Consider the following 9,964-nt stretch of genomic DNA (forward strand, 5'->3'; position numbering starts at 1 on the left):
TAAACCCACCTTGATAAGCTATGGTCAAAGAAATAACTGCACAGTGTACAGATGATTTACCGCTTTATAAACTTGCTTCTGACTGGAGCTTCAAGGCAATCTTCTTTTGTGTTATTTCAAGTTTCAATCTCGCACAAATTACATCGAAGTCACGTGCACGTACGCCCACATGTACACTATATACACAGATGCCCACATAAACCAAGAATTTGCCCCGGCGCTTTCTTTGCGAGAGAGCGGAGGGCATTAAGTCCGAAACACACTTCCTTCTGTGTATTTTTCTTTGAGTGCTGGTTGAAATAAACCCATCATGTTCAAGAATGTGAAACAAAAGTTCTCCTTTCATGAACCAAGAATCTCAGATAACTGGAGGCATATGGGCCCGCCTTCTTCTTTCCAGCACAGTTGGGAGGGAAACCAGGCTCAGTGTCAGCCACAGATCCATTAGATCTCATTCTCCGCAATATCAAACCATTAGTTTTCCAAATGTAGGCCTTGTTAAAATCAACTGAGAAAATGAAGACAAGGACCCTGTGGGCCCAATATTTATACATATTTTTTATTTTGTATATATCAAAAGCGTTATAAAGTGTGTTAACCTGATCTTAAAATGTAGATATTCATCAAAGGGTCAGGGTATAGCTTTTCACAACATCTTATGTAACCCTAATTCTGACTTTGAATCTGTCTTTAACCCTAAAACCAAGCCCAGGATTAACCCTAACACAGAGGCTAAATCTATTATGTTAGCTTCTCACAATTTTATATTATATATTGTATTATACAATACTGGTATAAAGTATTGTTGCTATACTGCAGTTAGCCTGCACATTGATTTGAGCTGTTGATTGCAACTATGTATGAGTGGTTCTGACATACGATATTAAGGGATACCTGCCAGCAAATCAGACAGAAGTATTTTCCGTGTCCATGGAATAAATTCTCTTCTTCATATTGGACTGCCCAAATAAAGTTTGATTGTTCCATTTGACCGGAGACTGGCGTGAGCCTTGATGCTAATATTATATCTAATCCTTTGGAGACTTGACCACTTGTGCTGAGTAGTGACTGGAGCCTTTCATTTTCTCTAGAGCTGAGGTCAAAGGTTAGACAAAGACCAATAATCAGAGGTCTCTCCACTCCTAAGACTGCTCCCTGTGTTGACACACAGAGCTCACGGTTTTGAGATATTTTATACTATTATTATTCTATACACTGATAGTATTACTATAAACCTTGTGAAACCATTGAAGAATTGCCACTTGAGCAGTAATTTGAAATCCAAAATGAGGCCTCATTTGAAACCTCAACAAGTTAGTGTCACATAGTTAGTAAGTTGAGAGCTTCCTGAAATCATCGTAAATGTCTCAACATTTCCAGAAAGCTGTGGGGATGTACAGCACAGCCTTGAATCCACTCCATATATGGAGCTTGGCAGTTATTATGATCCTGACGGACAGACAAATTGACCTGTACCTTTGGCTGGGCACCTCAGCTGGGCACCTCAGCGTAAAAACCTGAGAGCCAACATCTTGACACGAGAAGGATGCCGGGAAAAGGAACTTTCCAAACCAAAGAAAGAGCTCATTTTGCTTACGTTTTTCTGAGTGCTGGAAGCGGGACGATCAGCAGGGTTGCAGAGACGCTGGAATGCATAGTTTCTGGACTGCAAGTGGAGGTTGGCAGAGAAACCCCTGCACCGCTCCAACAGACAATCCTCTCAAGTCACGATTTAAACACAAAGGCAGCAGGTATAATACACATTGGGAGAAAGCGATACACTGCAACGACTTTAAACATGAGAGTAACATTATCTAGTAGTTTGGATTAATCGCTTTGCAGACCTCTTTGTTGCCAGGTTTTCTGTTATCTTAATTGCTAAAGTAACAGTAGCCACTCGTTGCTTTAAATCAGTGTCAAAAACAATGCAGCTTCTCCGCCCTGACTGCATTCCTTCAATTAGCGCCTGGACTTATGTGTCAAAGTTGTTGAGCTTATTCTTCCATTACAGCCTCCCCAGAACTTTCCATTACAATCCGGAGGAGGGGAAAATGTGCAGACTCGGCATTAAGGGAGGCAGGACAGTGAAAAAAAAAAGAGAGCTTGCACCTTCCCTAAAGATCTATCTCTTTTTCTTTCAGTCTCTCCTTCCTTCTTGACAAAGCACACATTGCACAGCACATATGGGAGGCCCCCTGACAGGAATATGAGTTTAAAGGAGGGGGAAAAAAAGAGCTGATGCACAGAATTACAGGAACAAGGACTGCTCTGTGTAGCCCATTCATTCATGGCAGGTACTTCTGTCTCCAGCCAAACATTAAATGAGAAGGAGGCACCCACTGGTAAAGCATCATCTTGAAAAAAGAAAAGCCCACTTTGTGTCTCGCTATTTGTCCCAATTTATTATTTCCCTTGTCTCAAACACTTCTTCCGAGATCCGAACTTAATTTCTTTTTATAGAGCGGAAAATATTCACTAAGGTTTTAATGACTCGCCCGGAATCTGTTTGCGAGGAAAATAACACACAAAGAGTTCCCCTGGGATGGATGGATGGAAACAAAGGTGGTGAGCTTCGCCCGGAGACCCAGATTTGGGCCAGAATGACAAAACCTCCACCTCCACCAAGAGGGCAGAGAGGGAGAAATGGACAGATGAGATGAAAGAGGGAAGACAGGCATGAACGGATAAGATACAAACAGAGTCGAGGACAGGGCAGCACACGGCCAAGTGGAGGCACAAAGGGGTGGGGGTGAGTCAGAGTTATGGGGCCAATGGATAGATGGATGGATGCCTTTCTCGGCTTTTTGTGAATGGGACAAAGCAGGAAAACACAGTGAAGCCGCCCTGTATTTTCCCAGACTACCCCTATATATACTTTTGGGATCAATGGTAAGCCCCGGTATAGATTAAGTGAATTGGCAGAAATTGACTGGGCTTTGGCAACCAAACAGCTGTTTGTGAGAAAATGTCAAAAGGTTGCAGACAGGTGACAGCATGCACAAAGCCGGATCAAAGCGAGGTCCTCCGGAGTTCAGGGTCATGTGAGTGCCGCTCATCAGCAAATCGGGCATCCCAGACACAACAACGTGCTACAGGCCTTTTTTCTTTCCTCCCTTTGTCCCCGCGACGGGTTTGATCCTCTGAATACAACCTCATTTAAGCTTCACTGCACTCCGCCAGTGAGAGATGGGATGAATGGACGTACTTTGAAGCACCGAAAAGAGGACAAATTTGTATCCCCACATGTCCGGAGACACCCCGCATTCCAGCTGACAGACAATCTGGGGACACAACAAAGAGCGTCTCTGTTTACTATCCACTGTCAAACAGTAGACATGAGGGACTTCTAACTGCTAATTAGCACGGGAGATGTGTGGCGCTGTGTTTTAATTTTCTGCTTCTACTCCAGTAGCCCTGTGGAGACTTTCCGCTCTAAATACCCAAGGATTGCATCCACATGGACTTTGCAGGAGCAGTCGTTTTTTGCGAGGTATTTGCTCAAGGACCTCTGAGCCTCTGTGATATCTGAAACCACGACAGACACCGAAAACCTGACAATAGCTTCAAAAGCAACTAAAATTTTGTTTGTGTGCTCACATGGTTGTACTTGTGTTTGCACATACATCATCCCATATGTATTCATACTGGATGTTTGCATGCATGCACACTGGCCCATATTTGTCTATCTGTTGTTGTACACATAAAGTATGTCATACACCACTGATTAGAAATTAAATCAAATAAGGATCGGCAGACAGTGTATGAATTTAAGGCAGATTTAAATTAAATTGGTCGTTTCCATCTGATTTTAGAATCAGGACCAATATCCGCAAATATATATTTGTTGGCAATTCAATCAACAAAGCATTGCTGCTGAATTGTGGTGATCTCCTCGGGAATTCAGTGTAAAATGAGACATGACAATGCTGATTCAAGAACCAGACATTTTTGCTGACCGACCTTTTTCGGTAGTCGGTAAACAAGTTTGAAACACGTTGGACTCCTGACATGTCGGACCGTTTCATCGAAGCCAGATGGCTAGTGGAATAATCTCGCTTCCACAGGCTGTAATGGTGCATCCCTTCATCTACCTAACATATGACAGAGAGACAAAGATAAGAGTGGAAGACAGAGAGACTGGAGGATCAGAGGGAGTCAGAGGGATAAGGGCCATTGTTCCACAGAGAGCTTTAAAATGAAACGTAATCCGATTAAAGCAGAAGCTTCTTATTAACACTGGTTTCAGATCCTTTACTTAAGTAAAAGTACTGATACCACACTGTAACAAATACTCTGTTACAAGTAAAAGTCCTGCATTGAAAATGTTACCTGTAAGTAATGTCAGGAAAATGTACTTTTACTATTAAAAGTAAAAGTACGCAATGCAGAAAAAAACCTCTGGAACTGATCCAAACAGTTGTGTGTTTAATGGTCTAATCATTTCAGCTGGACTTGTAGGCTGTTATATTGTTGGGTAGTTAATTTATAATAAAACATCAGATTTTATAAACTGCATTTGTAAAGTAAGTAGTAGCTAAAGCTGTCAGATTAATGTTAAAAGTTAAAAAAGAGTTAAAAGTACAATATTTCTTTCTGAAATGTACAGTAGTGGAGTAGAAGTAGAAAGTGGCATGAAAAGAAAAGACTCAAGTAAAGTACAAGTACAGCTACCTCAAATGTTTTTACTTGAGGTCAGTACTTTTACAGTTACATTCCACCACTGCTTATTAACAGCCTTTGTTTCACCCATCGCTCTTTCTTTATCAGATCAGACATCTCATTGGTCATCCAAGAACTAGAGTGCGTCTTGAAAATGTGGTTGTAATTATCCATAAATGATCTTTTTTTTTTCTTCTGGTTTTCTTTCTCTCCTTTTTTGAACCAGGCAGGAATTTGTGGAACGTGTTGGCTTAGCACAGCGGCTCAGGTGGACATATTCTGTTCTACCATGTCTGTTTAATGACACCCAGTTGTATTTAGGGTCACTCAAGAAAGAGCAGCTTCATTTGTTATTCATAATAGGCTACTGTAAAAATTATAATTTAGATTGAATACGCAGGTGCGTGTAGTGGTTTTAATTTCATGTTTATCTAATTTATTGCCTGTTAATGGTCATGCAAGTTGATTTGATGTTCCAGTTTTTTTTTTTTTGCTTTGCCTGATCTCTGACCTCTCTGTAAGGGTAATGGGGGCAGTCTTAAAGATAAATCACCCCCTTGATGATCAATATCACAAACACATTTTGAAAGGTAAATCTGTTTTGACAATCCATCCATCCATCTTCGTCCGCTTATCCGGGGTCGGGTCGCTGGGGGCAGCAGCTCCAGCAGGGGACCCCAAACTTCCCTTTCCCGAGCCACATTAACCAGCTCCGACTGGGGGATCCTGAGGCGTTCCCAGGCCAGGTTGGAGATATAATCCCTCAACCTAGTCCTGGGTCTTCCCCGAGGTCTCCTCCCAGCTGGACGTGCCTGGAACATCTCCATAGGGAGGCGCCCAGGGGGCATCCTTACCAGATGCCCAAACCACCTCAAATGGCTCCTTTTGACGCAAAGGTGTGTTAGACAAATTAGGGAGGTGCCTGGAGGTCAGGCAGCTAAAAAAAAAAATAGGAAAAACAGTGAGTCATGGCTATAGAAGCCATTTCTTATTACACAGTAATATACGGTTTTCATTTAAAGTGGGTATCAGGCTACTCCGTCTGAGTGAAAGAAGGATATATGAGACTGCTGTGAGAGGACTGTCTCAACAACTGTTTACTATTTGTGGTGTAGGACTGGATCCTCTATTTTCCCACAACAAAACAGTTTAATGGGAATGTGCTTGCATGCATAAATCTCAAAATGTAACCCCATTGTTGGAATATACGTGTTTCATCTATGTAAATGCTATTTTACTAAACAGAAACTGAGGAAGTAGCTACTGCAGTACCAACATTTACAGTGAAAACAATGGCTATTCCAGCTACAACTTCACCTAATGTATTCGTGAAACTCTGCAGAAGAGTAAACTTAATGCGCTAATCATGTATGTCTTGTATTATTCATTAAAGTAATACATTTTTTAGTGAGAGTTAGATGAGAAGATTAATATCACACACCTACATGTGAGTGGTATTAATCTTCTCATCTAACTCTCGGCAAGAACGTGTTAAAGGCTATCATTTTGGACTTTCAAAGTCAAACAATTAGCCTCTCGTCAATGCTAGTAGTCTTATACACAAGGGTTTAACAAGGCAGGAAATTGTCACAGGTCAGATTCGAACCCTGGACCTCTGCGTCCAAGCCTCTCAGTATATGTGCGCCTGCGCTGAACCAACCCAGCCACATCCTAGTGGTTTTTAAAGGTGGATCACAACAATCTTGGTGATAGGAGCACACTCATAATAACATTAAAGACAGAAGATTTCCGATGGTCTTGAAGATGTGTCTGGACCTCCTGAAAGTCCTGGCTAAAACACACTGGTGTATGCTTCCCCTAATATTTCAAATTGATCATATGAGCTTATAGGAGCTACTGTCTATTAAACACCACATTAATATGATGTCCTATTTGACTACGTTCAGACTCGGCTGTGAATTTAATACTTATTCCTCTATATGTTTATGCATTTCCTGGTCTACAGAAAGTTGTATTAACAGACCCAACAAATACTGTTGGGTCCCACTCACCAAAAAAAGCTTTGGATCAGTCGAAATATGTTGCACATGCAGTCTCCAGAGTCAATGCCAACATTATACAGTATGTTTATGCTTTCAATATGCCGATGTTTAACCACATTTTCCTTTTTCTTCTTAATATACTGTCTTTTGTTTTGTCTGTTTTGTCTTGCTATTATTTGTCACAGTTACTGAGAACCACATGTTGAAGCTGACACGTTTTTCACTCAAGTACTTTCAGTTGTTGCAAGTCCAATAAATAACATGAAAACGGAGAGAATTAAGCACCTCATAGAGTTGTGGGGCTTTCAACCCACTGGGATTGTTTGCTTCACATTTATAACTCACTCAGGTAATCCCACTGGACTTCAGCAAATTGACAATCAGCTTCATTAATGCTTTATGCTGCTATAAAGCCTGCAGTAAATAAACAATAACTTGTTTGTTGCTTCTAAACAGCAGGAAAAGGACCCTCAGGTTGCAACGGGAGACTGGGGATTCACACTGCTGAGCTGGTGAGTTTGCAAGCATAAAAGTTGGGAGGAATGGGAGGGGAGGGCTGAGCACGTGCACGTCTTCCCGTCTAAATAATCACTCCCGCCTGCATCTCAGCTGTAAGGACTTGGGGGCCCCTGAAAAGGCGGGCGGGAGGCCCTTTATCTAAACAGAGAACTGGGTGAAACGGGGGGCCCTATGGAGTGTCAAGGACCACGGGAAGTATTCAATCCTGTTGTGACATGCTCACCTCTATGCACAAACAAAGCCTACCCAGATTCCCCCTGACCTGCTTTTAGCTTCACATATGGTGGCCGCCAGACAATGTACGGCGAGGAGGAGTACAGGAAGCGAGGGTGGAGAGAAAAAAGGAGAAAGGAATAATAGAGATGGAGGAAAAGAAGAAAGGCAGAGGATCATGAACAGCTGAGGTGGCCGTCCAGCTGCTGCGATGATGCAGCAACGCTGGTATTCTCTGACACCATACCTTCCTCCGCATGTGTTGCACCAGATACATGGTTCTCATCATAAGGTGGAAAGCTGGCCCTCTGCCATCACCTAGCTAGCTACTTGCCATGTGACTTCATACCCAAAAGTCTGATTTTCCCTGCTCCCCGACCATCCCACACGTGTTTTAAACGTGTACACACGGTCGCACAGACTAAAACAAAGTCATCAGATGCATTGTCTCATTCATTTATAAGGTAAACAGGGCTGTTGGGACGATTGATTTGAAGCGCTAAGAAGACTGCATGGATCGAAGCTTTGCATCGCCCCGAATTTCAATAAAACATCTGCTCCTACATAAACATCACTGCAAGGATGCAAATTATAGCCTTGGCGAGGATCCGCAGACTGAAACGCAACGAAGCGAGACATCCATCACTTTTTCCATCCTCATGAAGTTAATTAATTTTTATGAGCGTTTTGCTGTTTGCTCTCATTTGTTATTCGAGGGTTGCAGATCGGAGTATGCTCATTTTTTACCTTTGTTTACACTCAAGGCACTTTGGCTTTGTCCAAATTACCTAATTTATAAAGTGTAAAACTGCATCGCTTTGGCATTTTTTCAAAGACTTTCACATCTGGCAGAATTACACAAGCCGACACAATAGTGATATAAAGAGGTATTCACTATGCAGGGGCTCTAAAGGTGTTGTACGTCCTCAATAAAAAAATAAAATAAAAAAAAACAGGAACAGGGTTGCTGGTGCAACAATATCAGGCCTTGACGTCTCAACCTGCACGCTTTAATGTGAGAAGTGTCACTACCTGTCAGCGGGGAATGAAAAATTCCCCCTCCAAATTTCATCCAGCAGTTATTCAATCATTTGCCATTTTCCACTTTCAGGGCTAATAAGGACCAGGTTCATGAAACAAAGTGAGACTGAGGGAGAGAGGAGGAAAAATTAGGCCGGCAGATAAGTGATGTGCGGTAGTCGCAGCCGCTCCTACGTCTACGACGGCGCTTCAGCATCGTGGCCTAGGTGAAGCTGAAGTAAAGCCTCAGTCTGCTGTAGGCCTGGAAGCAACTTCAAAGTGGAACAAAGTCTTAAAACCTTGAACGGGGAAGAGGAGAGTTAATTGAGAGCATATCATTTCCAGATGGCCCACAAAAATCGGCGAGAGATGATTAAACTGCTAAGAAGCAATGGAAATCCCTGGCAATTAAGCCAGATAGCTGCCAGATGCACCAGACTAGGTTAAACTGCTTCAGACCCTCTTCTCTTTTTTTTGCTTGTAGATTTCAACATTCATCCTGTTTCATCACCACAAACTGACTCGGAAAAGATTGCTCTCCCATCGGATGGATACCATTGACGGATGTACACATGCTCAACTCATTCATAGCTTCATGTGTACAGCCCCAGCAAGGGAGCTGATGATGGAGGCAAAATTTGTCAGAAACGTACAGAAATTGGAGATAATCAGAGAAGCGTGCAGACCCGTAGTGTCCGTTTGGTGTTGAACCTCCTTGCGTTTCCTCACCCCACTCCACTTGTCGCTACCCAGGCTCCCTGTTGCAGCTCATATTGTAATTTCCCCACTGGGGATCAATAAACAGTATAAATATCCAGTTCCCAATCGAAGAATTGAATGATGGTGGGCAGAGTTTGGGTTTTATTCTTCACACGCAACTACTTCTTTCACTATTGACAAACAAAGAGGGGAAACTATCCCAAAGTGTGCACCGTTATCTTCATTTAGACAATTTATTTCATTTCGAGTGTGGCCATTTGGCTTTTCAATTCAAAGACTGACCACCTGACTCTATTTTGAATCATCTGAATACACCAAATTCCATCATTCCTGAGCGCCATCCAGGTTAAAACATATGCAGAGACTGAAATTATTTGACCCAGGCCTCTTCCAAGGACATATTATGACAGGCCGCCATGCTCAGGTTCTTTTCACGGTCGCAGAGCGCACGAGTATCAGATATAATTTACATGGATTTTTCTGCTTTTGGAACTGTTCTGAGCACAGGTCTCAATGCAATCCACCTTTTGGAGAGAAGGCGCTCAGCAGTCATGGAAAAATATGCCTCCCTTAAAAAGAAAAAGCGATTTCCTGCAATCACGGTGGCTTTACTGTACTTTGCTAATCTAAATAAAAAGGCAGGTTATTTGTATTTGTCTAATTTGATTAACTGGAAGAATTTTGAGGATTTTTCCATCTGACCCATTCCATTCCTGGTACACAGAGAAACAGTGTGTTCTAAACAATGGTGTCAAAAAAGAAATGCTGTTTCTTTATAGGATATTGATTCATTTAAGTTTGCCAATATCTTCATCAGGAGTCTGCCTTCA

This window comes from Perca fluviatilis, chromosome 24 (genome assembly GCF_010015445.1).
Source record: "Perca fluviatilis chromosome 24, GENO_Pfluv_1.0, whole genome shotgun sequence".
NCBI classification, from domain to species: domain Eukaryota; kingdom Metazoa; phylum Chordata; class Actinopteri; order Perciformes; family Percidae; genus Perca; species Perca fluviatilis.